General features: G+C 44.6%; 1 protein-coding gene across 2 annotated transcripts in view; it reads right to left on the reverse strand.

Annotated features, from left to right (window-relative positions):
- ARID1A (AT-rich interaction domain 1A) overlaps positions 1 to 19,915 on the reverse strand; it is a 71,647-nt gene that overhangs the window by 21,450 nt on the left and 30,282 nt on the right. The gene's annotated exons all lie outside the window — the stretch shown is intronic.

Genomic DNA, 19,915 nt, shown 5'->3' on the forward strand with positions numbered 1-19,915 from the left:
CAACTACTGAGCCTGCGCTCCGCAACAAGAGAGGCTGCGATAGTGAGAGGCCTGCACACCGCGATGAAGAGCGGTCCCCACTTGCCACAACTAGAGAAAGCCCTCACACAGAAATGAAGACCCAACACAGCAAAAATAAATAAATTAATTAATAAACTCCTACCCCCAAAATCTTCTTTGAAAAAAAAAAAAAGACAAAAAGAAACAAGTATTGGCAAAGATGTGGAAAAAGGGAACCCTTATGCACTGCTGGTAGGAATATAAATCGGTGCAGCCACTTCTGGGTATTTATCTGAAGAAAACCAAAACACTAACTCGAAAAGATACATGCACCCCCATGTTCACTGCAGCACTACTTATGATAGCCAAGGCATGAAAGCAACCTAAATGTCCACTGACAGATGAATGGATAAACAAAATGTGGTGTGTACACACACACACACACACACACACACACACACACACAGGATTATTATTCAGTCATAAAAAAGAATGAAACCCTGCCATTTGTGACAGCATGGATGAACCTTGAGTGCACTATGCTAAGTGAAATAAGTCAAACAGAGAAAGATAAGTACCGTATGATCTCATTTACATGTGGAATCTAAAACAAAACAGAACAAAAACCAAGCTCACAGAGAAGATTGGTGGTGGCCAGAGGTGGCGGAGGAGAAATCAGAGAAGGGGGTTAAAAGGTACAAACTTCCTGTTATAAAATAAATAAGCCATGGGGGTGTAAGGTACAGTATGGTGACTAAAGTTAATAAAACTGTATATCTGAAATCTTTAAAAAGTTCTCATCACAAGAAAAAACACTTCTGTAACTATACAGGTGACGATATTAACTAGACTCATTGTGTTACTCATTTCGCAATATATACAAATATTGAATCGTTATACTGTACACCTGAAACGAATATAATGTTGTATATCAAATATATATCAATAAAAAAAAGAAAAAGGAAAAAAACCCCACCAACCCACCAACCACTGCTATGGGGTCAGGGTGGGGTCTACAGATGCTCTTTCAGCCACACGTTTGTTAAAAACCAGGCTCTCCACAGATACACAAGCAAATGTCCTAGCCCAGCTGATGGATCCCAGGAGCCCGAAAAAAACCACTGGCAGCCCCTGGGGTTGGGCTCTCAGGACCCTGGAGGCACCTGTGGTGGCTTCCTTCACAGAGGCATTCTGAGGAGAGCTGTCAGTTTTGGTAAAGTGCCCTGAGCTTCGTAGAGAAAAAGCACTAAGTAAATCACTGTCAACAGCAGTCCACGTGGGCTGGGATGCCTGAATCAGCATTAATCTTCTTATCTCTCTCATTTGGTTGGTTTGAAGCCAGTCTCCCAAACTTTCATTTTCATCAGATGGCAACTGGTCAGCATGGGGGGGAGTTGATTTAAAAAAATATTAAGAACCAGAATGTTAGCATAGTAAGGAACAGATCATTTATATTAATACTAACAATAACTATCATTTGAGCATCTACAATGCGTCAGGCATTTTATGGAGTTACTTAATGTTCTACAATTCTTGGAAGTAGGTACTACCACCACTAACATGTTGAAAAGGAGCAAGCGGATGCTCAGAGACGGGGTTACATGCCCAAGCCATCCAGCAAGTGGCAGAAATTAGACTTTGAACCCAGATCTGCTGAACCCTAAAGCCTATGTTCTTTCTCTTTCCACTATGCTGTGATACTATATAGACTGAGGAAAAAGCATAATAACCTTGAGTTAGGAGACCAAAGCCCAGCTCTTGGTACTTATCAGTTGTGACCTTGGGCAAGCTAGCAACAAGCTGGGCTTCAGTTTTCTCACTTATACGACAAAAGGACTGGACAAATCTGATTCTGTGACGCCCCTGGGGCATCTGCAAGAAACTCTACCGGCACCATATAGTCAGGGCCATATGGAAAAATGCAATACCAGCAGCAATACCCTGAATGAGAGATAACAACTACACACAACAGTATAAGATGTAAGACATACCCATCAATCTGAGTGGTTAATCACAGTAAATGTTTTTATTGGGAAATGAGAGGGAGTGGTAAAGGCAGAAGACTCCAAAAGAAGTCTCCCTCCTCTATCTACATGAACAGATACTGCTCTGAACTCCACGTCCTTTTATTGCACAGGACACACCTCTGCTTTCTACCCTACAAAAAGCCAGTTTTTCAGGTCTTTTGTTCCACAAAAAGCCGGATGTCTGGTTGTTGAGTCAGACTTCAATGTGCCTAACAAGTTCGGCTTTCTACAACACACATATCACACAGACAAAGTTCAATCAATCCAAGCCCCTATTCTCTCTCCCTGGTGGGGCGACCTTTAGCATTTCAGGACTCAGGTTCTCAGTTCTCCCAAAAGAGCCCACCTAACAGGTGTCTTCTAGGAGGACTGCTGAAAGAATTGTAGCAATGCCCTGTAAGTGGAAAGATCTATTTTCCCGGGCTTGCATTCCTCCAAGCATAATCCTGCTGAGAGATAGGAGGTGAGGATCAGCCCACTCAGTGCCCTGCCAGTTCCAAGGAAGCAGCAGGGCCAGGGAGAATTTCCTCACGTGTTTCCAACGTGTTTCATGCATTTTATTGCTCATCTACCATGCAGATCAAAAGCGCTGGAGCAGGTCCAACTATTTCACACAGAATCTCACACTCCAGGCTGGCTACAGCCCCGAAAGCCTTCGTTTCTTCACTTGAAATACTGCCCAATGTTATTTTGGGATGTGACCTGATAGAGGAAGCCCATAGGGATTCCATGACGATAACTGTTCCAGCTGTGATTGGTTGCCCAGCCCCAGCGAGTGCCAGCATGGGTCTGTCAAGCTCTGCTGACAAACAGAACTCAGCAGCTAACACCTCTTCACACCACAACAAAACCATGCCCGAAATCACACAGTCCATACCTCACTGGGGGTGGGGGTGGGGCTGGGGGGTGTTTGCAGTGCTCTCACAGGAAGAGCTACAAATTCTAACATGGACTGGCTGCCTGATTAAGTACATTTTCAAGCAGGAAGATACCAGATCAGGGTTACAGAAGGGGGCGTTAAACAATCTTCCGACAGACTCACAAGGATGACATCAGCTCATTTTGCTGAGCAGATTAAGCAACATCAATAAGGAAGTCTAAAGAACGAGCTCGTGGCAATGCTCAGATTCGGGGTTTTCTCATAAATTTGGCTGAATCCTCAAGAAATAGAGCTTTGGTTAACCCCCAGATGGAGTCCTCATATTCTTTCAGTTGTGAAGAGCTTTTGCCAAGTTGTGCTGACTGCTGGCAGGGAAACCACCCGCCCCAGGTAAATTCTACACACACACTTGCCTGGCCTAACAGAGCCGCGGTCCCTGTGGGAGGCTCCCAGGCTGCAGAATGGGAGGAAATCCTGAAGAACACAGAAGAGGTTGGGAAACTTAACCTTTGATGAAAGGCAGATGGTAGGAAAGGAGGCAATAGTTTTAACAAACTTCAAGGAAAAAGACAAACAATTACTTCAGAACTACTTAAGGCAAATAAATTTGGGGGAGAGCTGATTTTTCATAAAGTCTTCTTTAAGCAACATATTTCTCAAGGGTCAGGGGAGAAAGAGGCTACCTCTATCAAACACTCACAAAAAATATTCAGTACAATAATTCTCTCTTTTTTCTCCTCAGTCTTTGCTAAATGGAAAGATGGGCGATCTGACCCACCCAGGCTAGAAGAGACTCCAGAGTTACAGGACTGCTGCTCTGTTGTTCTAGTAAGTGGTCTTAGTCCAAGAGACTAAATGCCATCCCTCCCTTGAGAGCAGGCTAGCGGTGCTGGCGGAAATGCCAAGAACGAATCAACACACAGAAGAGGCTGCCTCTTACTTCCAAGTCAGGATTTAAGCAGGTGGTTAAGGAAGGGGAAAGAAAAGACACAGAGGCTGGCAACTATCCTTGCAGCTTAGGACCAAGCACCATCCCCTGCCTGGACTACACTCACTGTGTGGAACAGAAGAAACGGCTCTGGGAAAGGCTCAGAGAACTCTTATTTCTTAACCCCCCACCCCAAGTTCCCCAAAACCCCTCACCAAACTCCCACTTCTCTTTTTCTGCAAGCTTTTATTTTGGCAATAATGAATAATTTCTTCTGGGTACCTTCTGGCTGCCTGGTGGGAAATGCACAGTAGAGAAAGGTCAGACTCTTCTTGTTGTCTCCAAAATGCTTTTCAGGGGCCCACTTCCAAGATGAAATCCCCTACATATACTCATCAAATTTCATACAGAAAGCTCTGGGAGACCAAATCTCCAAATTCAAAGGATGTTGGAAAGAGGAAGAAAGCAAGTCCCTTCGTGTCCCTCTCTCTTTTTTTTTTTTTTTTTTTTTGTGGTACGCGGGCCTCTCACTGTTGTGGCTTCTCCCGTTGCGGAGCACAGGCTCTGGACGTGCAGGCTCAGCGGCCATGGCTCACGGTCCCAGCCGCTCCGTGGCACGTGGGATCTTCCCGGACCGGGGCACGAACCCATGTCCCCTGCATCAGCAGGCAGACTCTCAACCACTGCGCCACCAGGGAAGCACTGTGTCTCCCTCTTTAAGGGACTCAGAACTGACACGAATATGTGACTATCATGTGTTCAACCCTAAGGTACGTGGCTGACTCACATTTCATTCTCACAATCTTCTGAGGTAGGTATCATCCCCATTTTAACAAAGCAGCAAGAGGCTCAGAAGTTAAATGGCTTACCCAAGGAGAGAAAGCTATTAAACAGAAGAACTGGGTCTAAACCCATATTTTTTATTCCAAAGCCTGCACTTTCCACCATAAGGTGGAAGCTTGCCACTGTCAAAGGCTAGGCTCCATGCTCCAAACAAGGTGAGGCAACAGTCTGTCTCCAGACACACCGGGTGATTAGCTACATGACTCTAAGAGGCTAACCTCACTAGGCATCACTTAGCTCTTCTGTAGAAGGAAAGAATAAAACTAGATAATCCAACTCTACAAGTCTACAATGCTGTGTGTTCCTCTCTTTCCTAGCCACTCTTCCTTATAAATCACTCTTCCTTTCTAAACTTTCTTTCATGGTTATTTCAAGTCAGCCCTGTCACCTATAACTCATTTAATTTAAACCTACTTTTTCTAAAGGGTATCGTACTTTTCCTCACCTCTGGGTCCTTAGAAGGATACTTAATGTACAGGGGTGAGGAGGGAGGAGAGAGTGACTTAGAATCCAGGGAGATAAGCAGGAAGTTAAGTCCCATGAAAGGTGTCTGATCTCTCTCTGCTGGTATTCCTGTGCCCTAATCCTATTACCAAGCATAAGGGTGTGGCCCAGAGAGAGAAGTCAAAACACTCCTAGCCTCTAGGCGGCCTCATCTCGGATAATTTCACACTTTCTTCCTCACCCAGCCCTGCAGCCACCACTGCAAACTGCAGGACAATTGGGTCTTGTTTAGGAGCCCCAACTCTCAAACTACTCCTTTCCGGGGGCATGAGCCAAGCAAGGTTCAACCCCCTGCCCACAGCCGTACTCCAACAATGGGGTAACAGAGCTCTCCTCTAACACAACAGGGTAGCCTATTTCCCAGCCACCAAAGAGAACTGGGTGGGAAGAACAGTTGCTGTAAGTTGCACTATAGGTGTTGCAACTACAGACTAAAATTGTTTTCTGCCTTGGGATCTTCAAAGATGAGAACAGCTTTGTGGGGGCAAAGCCTCCACAATCACAGTATAACTACCCTGACCCCTCACCCTTGCTCCACAGGCAGAGCCCAGAGTCCCTTCAAGATCCTCTACACCCAATGTTCAGGACTGATGGTACTGTGCTGAATCTGCCTTTTTCCTCATTAGCCTGAGGAGCTATATTCTCCTATGTTATTAGTGACCAGAAAAATGCCAGACACATAAAAGACTATAAATGCTTGATAAATATTACTCAAAAGCATCCTCTTTAGACCCAATCTCTATTAGTCTCTTTCCTTTAATAGTCATTCCCCCACCCTAACCCTGAACACCTCCACTCTAGGCCTCCACAATGAAGGAGGGACTCTTGGGTGTTGTCATCAAGGGAACTGACTCTCCTGCCTAAAACTGAGAAGTGCAATCCTGAAAGGGCCTCAGCCACTTGATAAGAGCTCTTGATAGAACTGCAGTGCAGGGAAGGAACGTCTGGTAAGGAGGCTGTCGTCGGGAGGCGGGGCTCTGTGTCACTGGAGAAATTTCAATCTAATTACAAAAAACAAGAACCTGCTGTTCTAATCCACCTCAGCAAAATCTCCTGAGGTAGGTCTGACCCTTTGGGTGGAGGCTGAGGGCGCTGCTGAGGTAAAAAGTGGGGAGAAGAAAGAGCGTTGGGCTGCCAGCATTCCTGCAGTGGGTCCCCTTCAAACAGCAGCTCAGCCACTGCAGCAGCCACTGACTTCCCAGGGGTCGATGTTCTGCTCCCACAGATCTGCTCGGCTAGAGGTTTAATCACACTGAGTGCCTCTACTCAACATCTCCCCTGCACCTGACCCTCCCCAAGCCAATAAAACAAACACCAGAAACACAGAAAGAGTTGGCAACAGATAGATGGTGTTTCCCACAGCTGGCCCCGAAACCCAGAAAAACTGTTAAGCACCAGCTCAAGGGAACCGAAGCTACATGGGCAATCCACAAGAAGCTGCAGGGGCAGACCCACAGGCCCCAGAGAACCTTTTAATCCACTGCCCAGCATCCCCATAGAGACCTTTCTAATAATTCAGATGTTTTACATAAAAAAATCCAGGTTCCCAACTTGTGAAAAGAATAGATCCTAGAACTCCCAGAGGCGCTGATCAATTGAAACCTTGCTTTCTAGTTTGTCACAGACCCCACCAGGTCTGTATAATACCCATGTTACCTACCTGACCAGCCTTCTGACACATACCCCTCCCCTGCCAAGGTTTCTCACTTAGGCATTACTCATTAGAGAACGTCTCATCTAGCCAGAAACCACCTCTTGGCCAAAAGTGTACAGAGTGTTGTAAGGGTCACTAGCTGCTAAGACTCAAATCTGAAAAAAAATGAAACTAGGTCAGAGCTGGGTCTGAGTTAGAGCAGTCAAGATCAGTGCATATTTATGGAATAGGGTTATTTAAATCCCAGCAGGAAATGAGCACTGTAAAGCTAGAGAAGGCAAAGAAGTTAAGAACCCCCTACTTTCTCCAAGCTTGCATTCCCTGTCAGGAAGGCCAACCACACAGACCATGTTCCATCATGATCATCAGCTTGGATCCTAGAACTTGAGTAAGGAGAATAGGAAAAAGGGGAGAGGAAAGGAACACAGAAAAGACGGCAGAATTCTAGATCTGAGAACTGTAAGGGGGAGGGGTACTGCCTTAGGCTTCACCTCATTTGGCTGCTCCTCAGAAATACAGCAACCAGAAAGCAAGGAGGACGTAATGTGCACAAGTAGGGAAGGTAAAGTTGGCACTGTGCTGAACACAGTGTAGACGAAGGTCTAGGGAGCTGGATGGCCTCCTTGGTTTGATATTTAAAGCCCTATTTATACTTGCCAGTGGTCTTCCCTACCATGACCTACGTACCGGTCTAGATAAAATCCAAAGATTTGGGGGGAGGGGGTGGAACAAACAAATCTGAGAGTGGGGGATGGATAGAATCCTAAACCAGAAAAGACAGCCCTGAAGGTCTTTAAAACCAAAAAAAAAAAAAAAAAAAAAACTCTGTACATAGGGAAAGACATAGTCAAGTCCTAAAAGCAAAAGACGAGGAGGGAAAAAAACGGATATTCTTGATGACAGTTCCTCTGAATACAGATGCAGTGAATTTATTTGGAACTTGGTTTCTCTCCTACCTTCTCTCAAATACCAGGAAATTACCTTCACTCATCTCAGTAAACAACAGTCAATATTCCTCCCACAACAAAGCTGGCCTTAATGGACAGACTTGCTCTCAGTCTGAACCTTCAACCTCTAGTTCCCACCTTCAACAAGGCATGGCTTCTTAGCTCCCTTGGGAAACATCAGTGGAAGCAAGCTAACAGCTTGGAGATGAGCTCCGCCTCACAGCAATCAGAGATTCATCACAATACCAGCCAATTCCATGCTGACACCAGGTGGGGGGGAGAAATAGGTTCTGGCCACAGAAGTAGATGGAGCCCCCAAAGGGATAGCACTAGATCACATACCAGTTTCATCACAACTTTCAGGTAGAACACCAAATATCTTAGAAATATGAGAAAAAGACAACAGAGCTGATTCCATGCTTGATTTATCAGGTATGTTAACATAGTTCACACCTATCAGCCCTCCCCTCTGGACCAAGATTCTCACTCTGGTGCAGGGGGGCCCTAGTGGTTTCTGTAAATATAGCATTTCTAGGAGGACTTTGTTCAAAAAGGCCAAGCTACTCCTCACCCACCTTCCCCGGACAGACAAGAAACAGCTTGGTAATCCCAAATCTAGGGGCTAGCTTTTGGATTTTGGTTGGTCTTCTTGGAGAAGGACAATGGCAGAACCAGGGCATGTACTTCACCAAGGTAGTCTCCCAGACAGCTCTGCAGGTTATAAAAGCACCAACGAGAGAAGGGGAGATAGATGGAGGAAAGCTACTGTCACCTAGGCAACTGAGTTCATCCATATGTTGACTCAGGAATTTCAAGAAATTCTAGCTTTTGAGGTTTCTTCCTTCCAGAGTAAATGCTTCCTACATCTTCCTATGGAGAAGCCCCAAATCCAGAAGCTACAGTATCACTACCTTTGCCTAGAAGTCTCAACCCCACATCTCTTCATACCTCCTCCTTCCCTTTCCCCAAAGAGAAGAGAATATGGAAGACAAAGTCTGTTTTCTTTTTTTTCTTTAATTAATTAATCAAGTTATTTATTTATTTATTTATTTATTGGCTGCGTTGGGTCTTCGTTGCTGTGCGCAGGCTTTCTCTAGTTGCGGCGAGAGGGGGCTTCTCTTTGTTGCAGAGCACAGGCTCTAAGCACGTGGGCTGCAGTAGTTGTGGCACGCGGGCTCAGTAGTTGCAGCTCACAGGCTCTAGAGCACAGGGTCAGTAGTTGTGGCACATGGGCTTTATTGCTCCATGGCATGTGGGATATTCCCAGACCAGGGCTTGCACCCGTGCCCCTGCCTTGGCAGGCGGATTCTTAACCCCCTGTGCCACCAGGGAAGCCCCCAAAGTCTGTTTTCTGAATATGGAACTCTTCCTTCCCTTAAAGGAGCTTTTTACTCACCCTTTATAGGAGTTTGTCCTAATAGTAAAGGCAATGGGCTTTCACTATTAGGCAAGCCCACGTTCTCATTTACTGAATGACCCTGGGCTAGTCCTTTAACCTTTTTGGGTCTCGGATTTCTCATATATGTAAAGAGTAGGGTGAAGGGGGATGGTGGTGTTTGTGTTAGTGTGGTGAATATTCTGTGGAGTAGCTCATGTTAACTTCATTCTACTCTTTTCCTAATTGCAGAGGTTAAAAAGCTAAAAACTACATTTCCCAGAATCCCTGCAGATGGGTTTTGGCTATAATTCAGGTTCTGCTAATTAGAATCAGACTCAAGATTAGATCAAAGTATGGCAGTGATCATACTTCTGTCTCCTTCACTTGTTTCTACAGGAGCATTTTGGTTTCATCTTCCAGTTAACTGGGTGCTGGTTCTGGTAGCAGCAGCTGCTGCTTCTTGATTCCAGCTTACTGATCCCTAGATAGCAGATTTAGAGGACTCAATCTGATAGTGACTCACAAGCAGGAGTTCCCTTGGTGGGTCAAATCTAGGTCTAGATCCCGATTCCTGGAGGACGAGCCTAGAGCATGCTCCCTCAATCCTCCTAACAATTTTTAAGTCCAATTCCCTATATTAAATCCTTCTCTATTAAACATACCTAGGGTTTAGCATGGCCTAGGTTCAGTGTAGAAACCACTCTGACACAGTACTGTCAGATGATCCCAAGAGAGTAGTTGTGAAGGAGAAAGAAGAGAATTATTCACAAAGCATATTCCCTGAGTCAGAGTCTTCTGGGGAAAAATGGGCAAGATGGGGAAACCTAGAACTTTAAAATACATTTGCCCAAGACAACCTCCTTTACTTCTTCCCTTTTTACAACCTTTCTGTACTTTCTCCCTCCTACTCTAAGTTCTGAGGGGTGTTGAACTGCTCACTAAGTTGGAAGGTTGAGTCACAACATGCTTTCCTTTCCATCCCTATATTCTCTGTAAGCTTTTACTCTGCTGAGGGATAGCATTACCTGCCCAAGCCCAAATAAGTATTCTCTGGGCTTGGGCTAGAAAGGGTACCAACTGTCTTCCTCAGCAGCAGGAAATATGTTTTACATACTCCAGGTGGTAAAGAACCAGGGCACAACAGTCCTGAGAGCCCTGCACTGCTAATGAGTGAAGACACATTTGGCCTACAAGATCCCAGTTTATCTTCTTATACCAATTTTTGGTTGAAGTAACGAACCACCAGCTTCCTGTAGCAGGACTGGGGACAAACTGAAAAACAAGGTCAAATCCAAGTGACATGCTTGGTGGGGATGGGGTACTTCCCACCAGTCCCTCAGTAACGCTAACTGAGCCCAGGAGCCATCACACGAGACCTAAGGCTCAGTTAGTTTTCATAATGAAGTTGTTCCGAAGAAAACAAAAGGTTCCAGCAAGAGGAATCTGTGTGAGACACACAGGCAGGAAGCAGAGCTGAGCCACCAGCAACTAGAATAGAAACAGGAAACGGGCCCAGGAACAAGCATACAGTAATCTGCTGCAAGCAGCATAGGCTCCAGCAGGCGCCAGGCAGTATCAGGGCCAAAGCAGCGTGACTAAGATGGAGAAGCAGATTGGCTAGTCCTGCCAGAGAACCAGCGTTCTAGAGAAGGGACAGCTACTCACACAGGGTACATGCTGCTCTGAGCATTCTCGGCAGATATGTGAGAGGGGGTGGGAGTTTCCTTTCTGAGACTTTCTAAGAGCACCTGGACTACAATTCAAGGGGAGCAAGCACAGATACACAGTCAGATATAAAGAAAACAGGTCATCAACCTCAGAATGACCCGGCTTCTCTGGGTACCAAAATTGTTAGTGACATTTCTGTTATCCCTTTAAAAATAAGCCATCGAAAACCTAGGCAAAAACCGTTGGTCCTGCCTCCTTTTACCATGAAATGTGACAAAAGGAAACACTAACTGTAAAATTAAAATCCTTCGAACATTCCAGTTTTTTAAGCCTTTAGAGAATTTCTATCACCCCTCCCCCACCCCTCACCAATAAACCTAGACAACAAAAAGCTGGTCCCCAAGATCAGGTAGGCAGCAAGAACCTAGGGGCTAGTCAACAAAGGTTTACTAAGTATTAGCCTGACACAGGTGTTAGAGACAGGCCTGAGTACTCAAGCAGAAGTACCAGCATAATGCTACGCCAACATGAAGAAAATGGGAAGAAGTCCCAGAGAAGGTATTTCACAGCTAGGTTTTGAAGCCAAAGTAGAATTGCTGGGCATTGAAAAAAAAAAAAAAAAAAAAAAAGGTGTGTGTGGGGGTGGGAAGCAGAGATCACACACACACACCTTAAGCAAAAGGACAATGGCAGGAAGGACCACGGCTTGTGAGGAGCTTAAGGCACACCCAGAGATGAGGTTGCAGAGGTATGCTGGGAGCTGTAGATGGCCCCATAATAGGGTCTGGACTGTAGGCACAGGGAGTCAGGGCCCCCAGAGCACCCACAAAACAACTGGTTTACTAGACATGGTAAAATTTATTGTATTCCAAAGTCTCTGGCATGATATTTTATTTGAAAATATTACTCTCAGCTTTCAGGGTCTAACTCCTCCTTGCTTCAGAACCATAAGACACATGAATCACCTGGAGATCTTATTAACAGTGTTGGATTCAATAAAGCTAGTGTGGGGCCCAAGAATCTGCATTTCTTGCAAGTTCCCAGGTGATATCTGTGTGCTGCTAGATAACGGACCACATTTTCCCCAGTACCAAGGATCTAACTGATTAAAGTTTTAGCATTAATCAGGACACTGCTTTTAAAAAAAGGCACAGGGACTTCCCTGGTGGCACAGTGGTTAAGAATCCACCTGCCAACGCAGGGGACACGGGTTCTATCCCTGTTCCGGGAAGATCCCACATGCCGCGGACCAACTAAGCCCGTGAACCACAACTACTGAGCCTGCACTCTAGAGCCCGTGAACCACAACTACTGAGCCTGCGTGCCTCAACTACTGAAGCCCACGTGCCTAGAGCCCGTGCTCCACAACAAGGGAAGCCATCGCAATAAGAAGCCCACGCACCAACAACAAAGAGTAGCCTCCACTGGCCACAACTAGAGAAAGACCATGCATAGCAACGAAGACCCAACGCAGCCAAATAAATAAATAAATAAATATTTTTTAAAAAATAGATTAAAAAAACTTTTTTAAGGCACAGAACAGGCTCCCATACAACACAAGGAAACCAAAGAACCACTTTTGTCCACTTCTCACTGTCTGAGGCGATTCCCTAGCCGGTCAGTTCCTGCAGCAGGCCTGACCTATAGAGTTGGCCATCTTCCCTCTCCCACTCCTCCCTGTGCCTTCAGTTCACAACTCATCTATGCCTCCATCACACGCAGGTCTGGGCAAAAAAGGGAAATGGAAATCCATTTATACTCTTAGGACAAATCTAGTAAATGTTAAATGACAAAGTGTTCAGGCTTTTGGCTAAATATTAAGAGAGAATCAGCTGTCCATTACTTTCCTCTGCTGGGTGGGATGCTAAAGGAAATATTTCATCTAAAATATCAGAGAAAACTGGATTCAAATCCCAATTCCAAGCCTTAGTTTCTTCTTATGTAAAATAGAAGTGATTATTCAACTTAATACACTTCAATTCCTGCCCTTTCAGGCCGATTCCTTTTGACTGTAGGTCCTTTCCTGGCTTCACTCCTGCCCTCTAAGATTCAGATTCTACAAGAGTTCCTTCCCATTTCCTCTTTCCAGATCAGCATAACCCAAGCTCTCAAGATTTGAGAACATCAGAGTAGTAAAGCATGAGTGCTAATAGCTACTTTGTTGTTAAGCAGAAATCTAAAGAAGGGCTTGGAAACCCAAGCGATACAATATCTTTAGATAATTTAACAGACATTAAAAATCCTACTCTTGGGGCTTCCCTGGTGGCGCAGTGGTTGAGAATCCGCCTGCCGATGCAGGGGACACGGGTTCGTGCCCCGGTCCGGGAAGATCCCACATGCCGCGGAGCAGCTGGGCCCGTGAGCCATGGCCGCTGAGCCTGCGCATCTGGAGACTGTGCTCCGCAACGGGAGAGGCCACAACAGTGAGAGGCCCGCGTACCGCAAAAAAAAAAAAAAAAAATCCTACTCCTGTTCACCTCACTCCTGGCATCAACCTCCACTATCTAACCAGAGCAAACAAATATGGTTGAGATCTTCAATGGCAGCCTCCAAGACTTTTTCAGTCAAGGATATAGTGTCCCTTTTAAGCTAACCCAGTGTCCCTGACTCCCTTCTCTCACAATTCCTGAAAGATGTGCCTGTTTATACCTCCCTAATGTTCTGCCAGCAACTTCACCATTCTGTATCTATCTGCTTTATACACATTTGGGTCTTGAGATGAAGCTAAGGAATTCAGGCCGATTCAGCTGCCTCCTCGTCCCCTTCCATGCCTTTCAAGAATGCTCATTACCCTTACACCTTTCCCTTGCTCATTTCCTTCCCTCCAGCCCTAAGAAATTAGGTCTTCTCCCTACCTCAGAAGGATCCCAATAACCTGCTTCATGACTAAATCTAACTTTATATTCCTTGAAAATACTTTAGATGCACACCATCTTTGTCCCTTCCTTGGCTTCCAGAAATATGGAAATATGACACAATCCTGGTCCCCCTCCAATCTCTCCAGCTACGTGTTGGGTGCTTCTACTCAGTGAGGGCAGGCATCGTCCAGGGCTCCATCTGGCTCCTCTCTCCATGTTGCATGGTCTGGGAGGTTTAACTATTCCATGGTTTAACTTCATTCCATGGTTTAGCTATTAACCACTATGCAGACAACTCTCAAGTTCTATCCAGACTCAGCTCTTACCCAAGTTTCAGTCTCCTATCTCCAACTAGTAACTAAGCATTTGTTTTTTGATATCTCACTGTATGGAACTTAACTTCTCCTCAAAAATGAGTATTCCTATTAAACTTTCTATTTCTGTCAATGAGATCCCCCCACCACAACCCAGTATACCAACATTGTTAAATTTTCCAGCCAGTAGAATGCACTTATTCTCAGTTCTATAGATTCTTTCCTGTGCATCTCACAACTAAGACTAGGTGGTTATGTAAATGAGACAGAGGAGTAGAACTGCACTGAACACCAGAACTATTTCAACGGTTTAACTTATCCCCTTGCTTGCAGACTATCCCCTTTTCAAACTATACTACAAACCAATGGACCATTTTTGTAAAACATTAATTTCATCATGTTATTGCCCTAATTACATATCTGCAGGCCTATGAGATCAGATCCAAATGGCTCACTTATCCCACCAGGGCTCCAGCCCCTGTGATCTAGCTTTCCATCCTGTTTGTTACTCCCCACCCTGGGAAGCCCGATCCTGACCAGCCCCCCTAAATGTCATCCACACTGCATCCCACCCCCACCTAGCCTCTGCTCAGGCTGTACTTTCCTTTCCAACCACCCCAATACATCCATACCAGGTTCATTCTAACTAAACTTCTGCCATGATGTCTTCCCTCTACTATTTAGACATAAGAGGATCACTGAGTTCACCAAGCCCTGATAGAATTCATTGTAACATTCAGGCACACACTCTTCCATCTATTTTACTAGTGAAACAGAGGAGGATCCTTGAGGGTTGCAACCATGTCATATTCAGAATCACCAACTTAAGAGTTCAGGTTACCTCAGAAGTCATCAAAGTTCAACCCTTGTCTAATGCGTATTCTGCCTCCTATATGACAACCACAGCAAACAGGGTGCCAGGTTTTACAGGTAAGACAGGGAACTTACCTACTTTTCTTTTTCTTTTTAAAATATCCTCAATCCTCCAGATCACAAAGGAACTTGTATGTCACACTTGGGCTTAAACCTATAGGCAACAAGTACCCAGAGGTTTTAAAACAATAGTGTAACTTGCCAAGTTTGATTTTTTAAGATGATCACTCTGGTGATTATGTTGAGGACAGACTTGGAAGGAAAAGAAACAGGTCAGGACACTGTAGCAAAACACCTGGTGAGAGATAATGGGGGCCTGAAAAAAAGGCAATGAGGAAGGACAAGGGATTTAAAAGCCATTTCTGAGGTAGACTAGGATTTGGTGAACAACTTATACAAGGGATCTAGCAATGAGTGCCACAGAGCTGAGAGCTCCCAGGGTGTGCTGGCAACGCAAGGGCTGCCCTAACCTCGGAATAAACTGCAGGGGGCACAGCTGCAAGCAGTCAGTCTCTCCCAAGTCTCTCCTCCTTCATCTTCAACCCCCAGTCTTCCCTCCAGATCAGCAAGAGTCAAACGACAGTCTAAGTCACCACTATTATTCAAGTTGCCACTGTGGCTTCCTAGTCTAGTCATTTTTTTCTTCCCTTTTCAAAGGACTACCAAAGCTCATTGTTATTCAAGTATGGTCTTTAGAACTACAGCACCACCTGAGAGCTTCTTAGAAATGCAAATTCTTGGGTCCTACCCCACAACTACTGAATCAGAATCTTTCTGGGTAGAGGTCAGTAATCTTGTTCTAACTGATCTCCAGATGATTCCTAATGCATGCTGAAGTTTGAGAAGCAGTGATATAGCTAACCTCTACCAGATCAAGGCTTTTATTCCTATATCCATTTTGCACCACTGAATGGAAACTCTATCCCAGGTACACTTCCAAGACTAACATGTAAATTTACAAATGTGCTGCAGTAAGAAAAATTTGGGAAGCAGTCATTACTCCAAGGAAACCACATACACTTGAATGAATCACTTAAATAGAAGCTTTTCAAGATGCAACTCCAAGTCATTCTCAAAAATGACTATAATCAAAAGTCAGAAACCAATTTACAGATGACTCCCTTACAGATTTTGACCCAAAATAAAGAAAACTGAAGACTTAATGAAACACCTAGAGATTTGCTCACCCACCCCTTACAAGAACCTTCTTTCTTTCTTTCTTTCTTTTTTTTTTTTTGGGCTGCACCGTGTGGCATGCAGGCTCTTACTTCCCCTGACCAGGGATTGAACCGTGCCCACTGCAATGGAAGCACAGAGTCTTGACCACTGGACCGCCAGCAGGGAAGTCCCAAGAACCTTCTTAACATAAGTTGAAGTGGTATAAGATAATGACAAACCCTAACCCCATTTCTTCCTAAGGCCACTGTCAGGAAGCACAAATAAATTAATCTAACCTCTAAAATGAAGTTTGGGCATTCCCATAACAGTCTGTGATAACCGTCTTGCACTAGCAGTGAAAACAACAACTGGTAACATGGTCACGCTGTCCCCTGTCAGCCATACACTTTTTGGATGATCAACGAATCTCCTCAGGTTTATTTGTTCAATGAGTTGGAACCTACTATATGCCAGACACTATGATGGCATTGAGCAAGACAAAGCAAGTCTACCCTCACTAAGCTTGGAATAAGTCATTGAAATTACCCTTGAGATAAGCACTGACAAGAAGCATGGACACTAAGATGGTCTACTAGAGTAAAGGAGCCTGACATAGTTTAGACTAGTGGATCTCTACAGGGGCTGTAAATCAGAATCACCCAGGACAGCTTCTAAGCATACCAAAGCCCAATCCTCACCCCATATCAAACAAATCAGAACTCTGTGAACCCTGGCCATTGGTTTCAAAGATCATTTGCTTCCTAGGTAATTCTAACATGCAACCAAGGTAGAGAACCACTGGTTTTGGGTATAATGTGATATGTGTTATGGGCACAGAGGTCAATAATACAATGCCTATCCTCCAGGAGCTTTCTGTCTAGTGGAAAAGACCCCAAAACGTAGAAGTATCAGCAAAATACTCTAGCAAGATGGGGCAAAAACCCCTCAGATACAGGATAGTGCTTCTCTGGGCCCAAGGGTAGGGAAGTGATCCCATTGGGCTATATAAGGTGCTTTTTTTACCTGTGTAAGGTTTGGCTTCTAAAGATGGGTACTCAGGCAACTAATTATTTTTTATACCTTTTCATATATCTTAAATATTGCAGGCTTAAAAAATAATAAAATAAAAACTGCCTTCAGGGACTTCGCTGGTGGCCCAGTGGTTAAGACTCCGTGCTCCCAATGCACGGGGCCCAGATTCGATCCCTGGTCAGGGAACTAGATCTCACATGCATGCTGCAACTAAGAGTTCACATGCCACAACGAAGGAGCCTGCCTGTGCAACTAAGACCCAGCGCAACCAAATTAATTAATTAATTTTAAAAACCTGTCTTTAGTCAGTGAAGGCATCATAGAAGTTATTTAAGCTGAGGTTTTTTTTTAAAATTTGTTAGAAATGCAAATTCTGAGACCTCACTCCAGACCTACTAAATCAGAAGGGGGTGGGGGGGGCGGAGAATAGCCTTCGTAATAATAAGGATTTTGGATTTTTTTTTTTTTTTTTGGCGTTACGCAGGCCTCTCACTGTTGTGGCCTCTCCCGTTGCGGAGCACAGGCTCCAGACGTGCAGGCTCAGCGGCCATGGCTCACGGGCCCAGCCACTCCGCGGCATGTGGGATCTAGCCGGACTGGGGCACGAACCGTGTCCCCTGCATCAGCAGGCGGACTCTCAACCACTGCGCCACGAGGGAAGCCCAGGATTTTGGATTTTATTCTAAGATTAATGAAAAATAATTGAGAGGTTTTAATAGAGGGATAACATAATCAGGATAATAGTAGCTAAATGGTTTGGCATTAATAGCTGAGCAAAAACTCCTCAAAATCTAATTTTTGTAATAATCAGGATCAGAAACTATACTGAGCCTTTAAGTCAAGGGTCACAATCGTAATGCCTTTAGGGCTAAGCCAGAAAGGTGAATGATTGAAAAGAGGGATGTGGAACACTGATGGGGTTGCCCTCCAGTCAGCATAGCATCTGCTCTGGAGCCAAACAAGTGCTGAGTGAAGGAATTCACTGGCGAACTTAGGGCTCCCTTAACACACCTGCTTAAGAAAGGAGTGGGCCCCTTGCAGGGAATCCAGCCTTCTCCCTTCAGACGTGACTATTTCCCCAGCCTGGCTAGGCAAATCTGGCATCAAACCAAAATTTCGAAGAGTAAACCACCTTTTGTTTCTTTGTCCAAGTAGCAGAGGGATAAAAAGCAATTCAACAAACAAGATGCCAATAACCCAGCCAGTTCACCTCTCACACGGAGCTTCTACTACCAAGCAAATGACCCATCCGTATGAATCTACAGGAGAAGCCTGAACTTGGGAATGCTCCTTGTGATAGGCTAACCCAGGAACAGCCCTCTCCTGGGCCCAAGAGGCTACCAGTGTCTTCACTTCAGAAGGTCAAATCAAGCTCTTGGATTCCACAGTATAAGGCTCTCGACCCTTAAAAGACACACATGTTTGTATGCTAGGTTTCTCAGGACTAAAAACTATCAAATACAGTTCAATCAAAAGGTCACTAGAAACAAGCAGAAACTTTTTGATGAGGAACAACTTACAGCACTGGTAGAAATCCACCGATTTGGATTCTTGCCACAATAGTACCCCACCCAGATTTAGCCACAGACCATAGATGATGAGGGAGTGGTTACACAGTTCTGACTGAATCAGGTTAAAAAGCACATTCCAGTGAAGTTCAGGATGCAGAAAAGGATTGCAACAGACATTAATGAGAAGGGAACAAAGAGTGATTGCCTTATTCAGACACTTCCTCCCCCAATTCCTCATCTGAGAAAGTCAACAGTCTCAGAAGTCCCATCTGACAATAGCTATTAATCCTGGCCTGGGAAGCCTGAATTACAGATGCTGAGGGACTCCACAGACCTTGCCCTACTAAGGTTATGGCTCAGAGATCTTCAGGGGAAGCCATGGAGGCTTCATGATGAAGTGAGTTCCTGCCTCCCACCTATTCCTTAGAGATCCCAAAACCATTTTCTCCTAAGTCAGAATAAATGAAGAGACAAGCTTCAAATCCAAATAGAATCAAAATTTCAAAAGAATCTTATTTGCAACTGTGGCTGAATTTTCATTTCCTAAACAGAAGCCAGATTTGTAATGAAGGGTTTGCTACCTGCAGTCTTACTAGACTTCAGAACATCCCATTTTATTCCTGTGCCCAGCCTAAGTAACTTGCCTATGTGTAGTGGCAGAGCTAAGACCACAGGTAAATGTTCCCAGAACCAGCCTACTATTTAATAGTTGGTGTTAACTGCCTTTGAGTATCAAGTATAGTCCCTCTAAGATGATGATGATAACAGCTGACATTTATGAAACACCTACAAGCACCAGTACTCTCTTTATATTAACTTATTTAATATTAACCTCTCCATGAAGTGGGTACTTAAGAGTTTCATTTTGCAGATGCAAAAACTAAGGCATGGAGAGGTTAAGTGACTTGCTCAAGGATCCAGAGTTAGCGGCAGAGTCAAAATGCAGACCCAGGAACTCTGACTGTAGAGCCCAAGCTCTTAATGCAGACCACACTGTCTTTCTCAGGATACTGTCAGTCCATTCTATAAACACTAATCAAGCATCTGGGCACCAAAAACTCTACTAGACAAAAGCACCTATTCACACAAAACAACAACTAGAAAATCTGCTTTTACTCCGCCATGCTCAATGTGAAAATCCATGCTGAATGCACCCCAGATCCTACCTCCTAGCTTACCGCTCAGACAAACACCTAAAAATTAAGCCCTCAAAAGTAAGATGAACAAACAAAAACCTTTAAAACAGTGTTTAGATCTCTAAACAGCGATCACACACATATTCTTCCCTGGGCAGGCAACCAAAACAGACATTCTATAAGGTCAGTCCATAAATTCCTATT

Source organism: Kogia breviceps, chromosome 1 (assembly GCF_026419965.1).
Source record: "Kogia breviceps isolate mKogBre1 chromosome 1, mKogBre1 haplotype 1, whole genome shotgun sequence".
NCBI lineage: Eukaryota > Metazoa > Chordata > Mammalia > Artiodactyla > Physeteridae > Kogia > Kogia breviceps.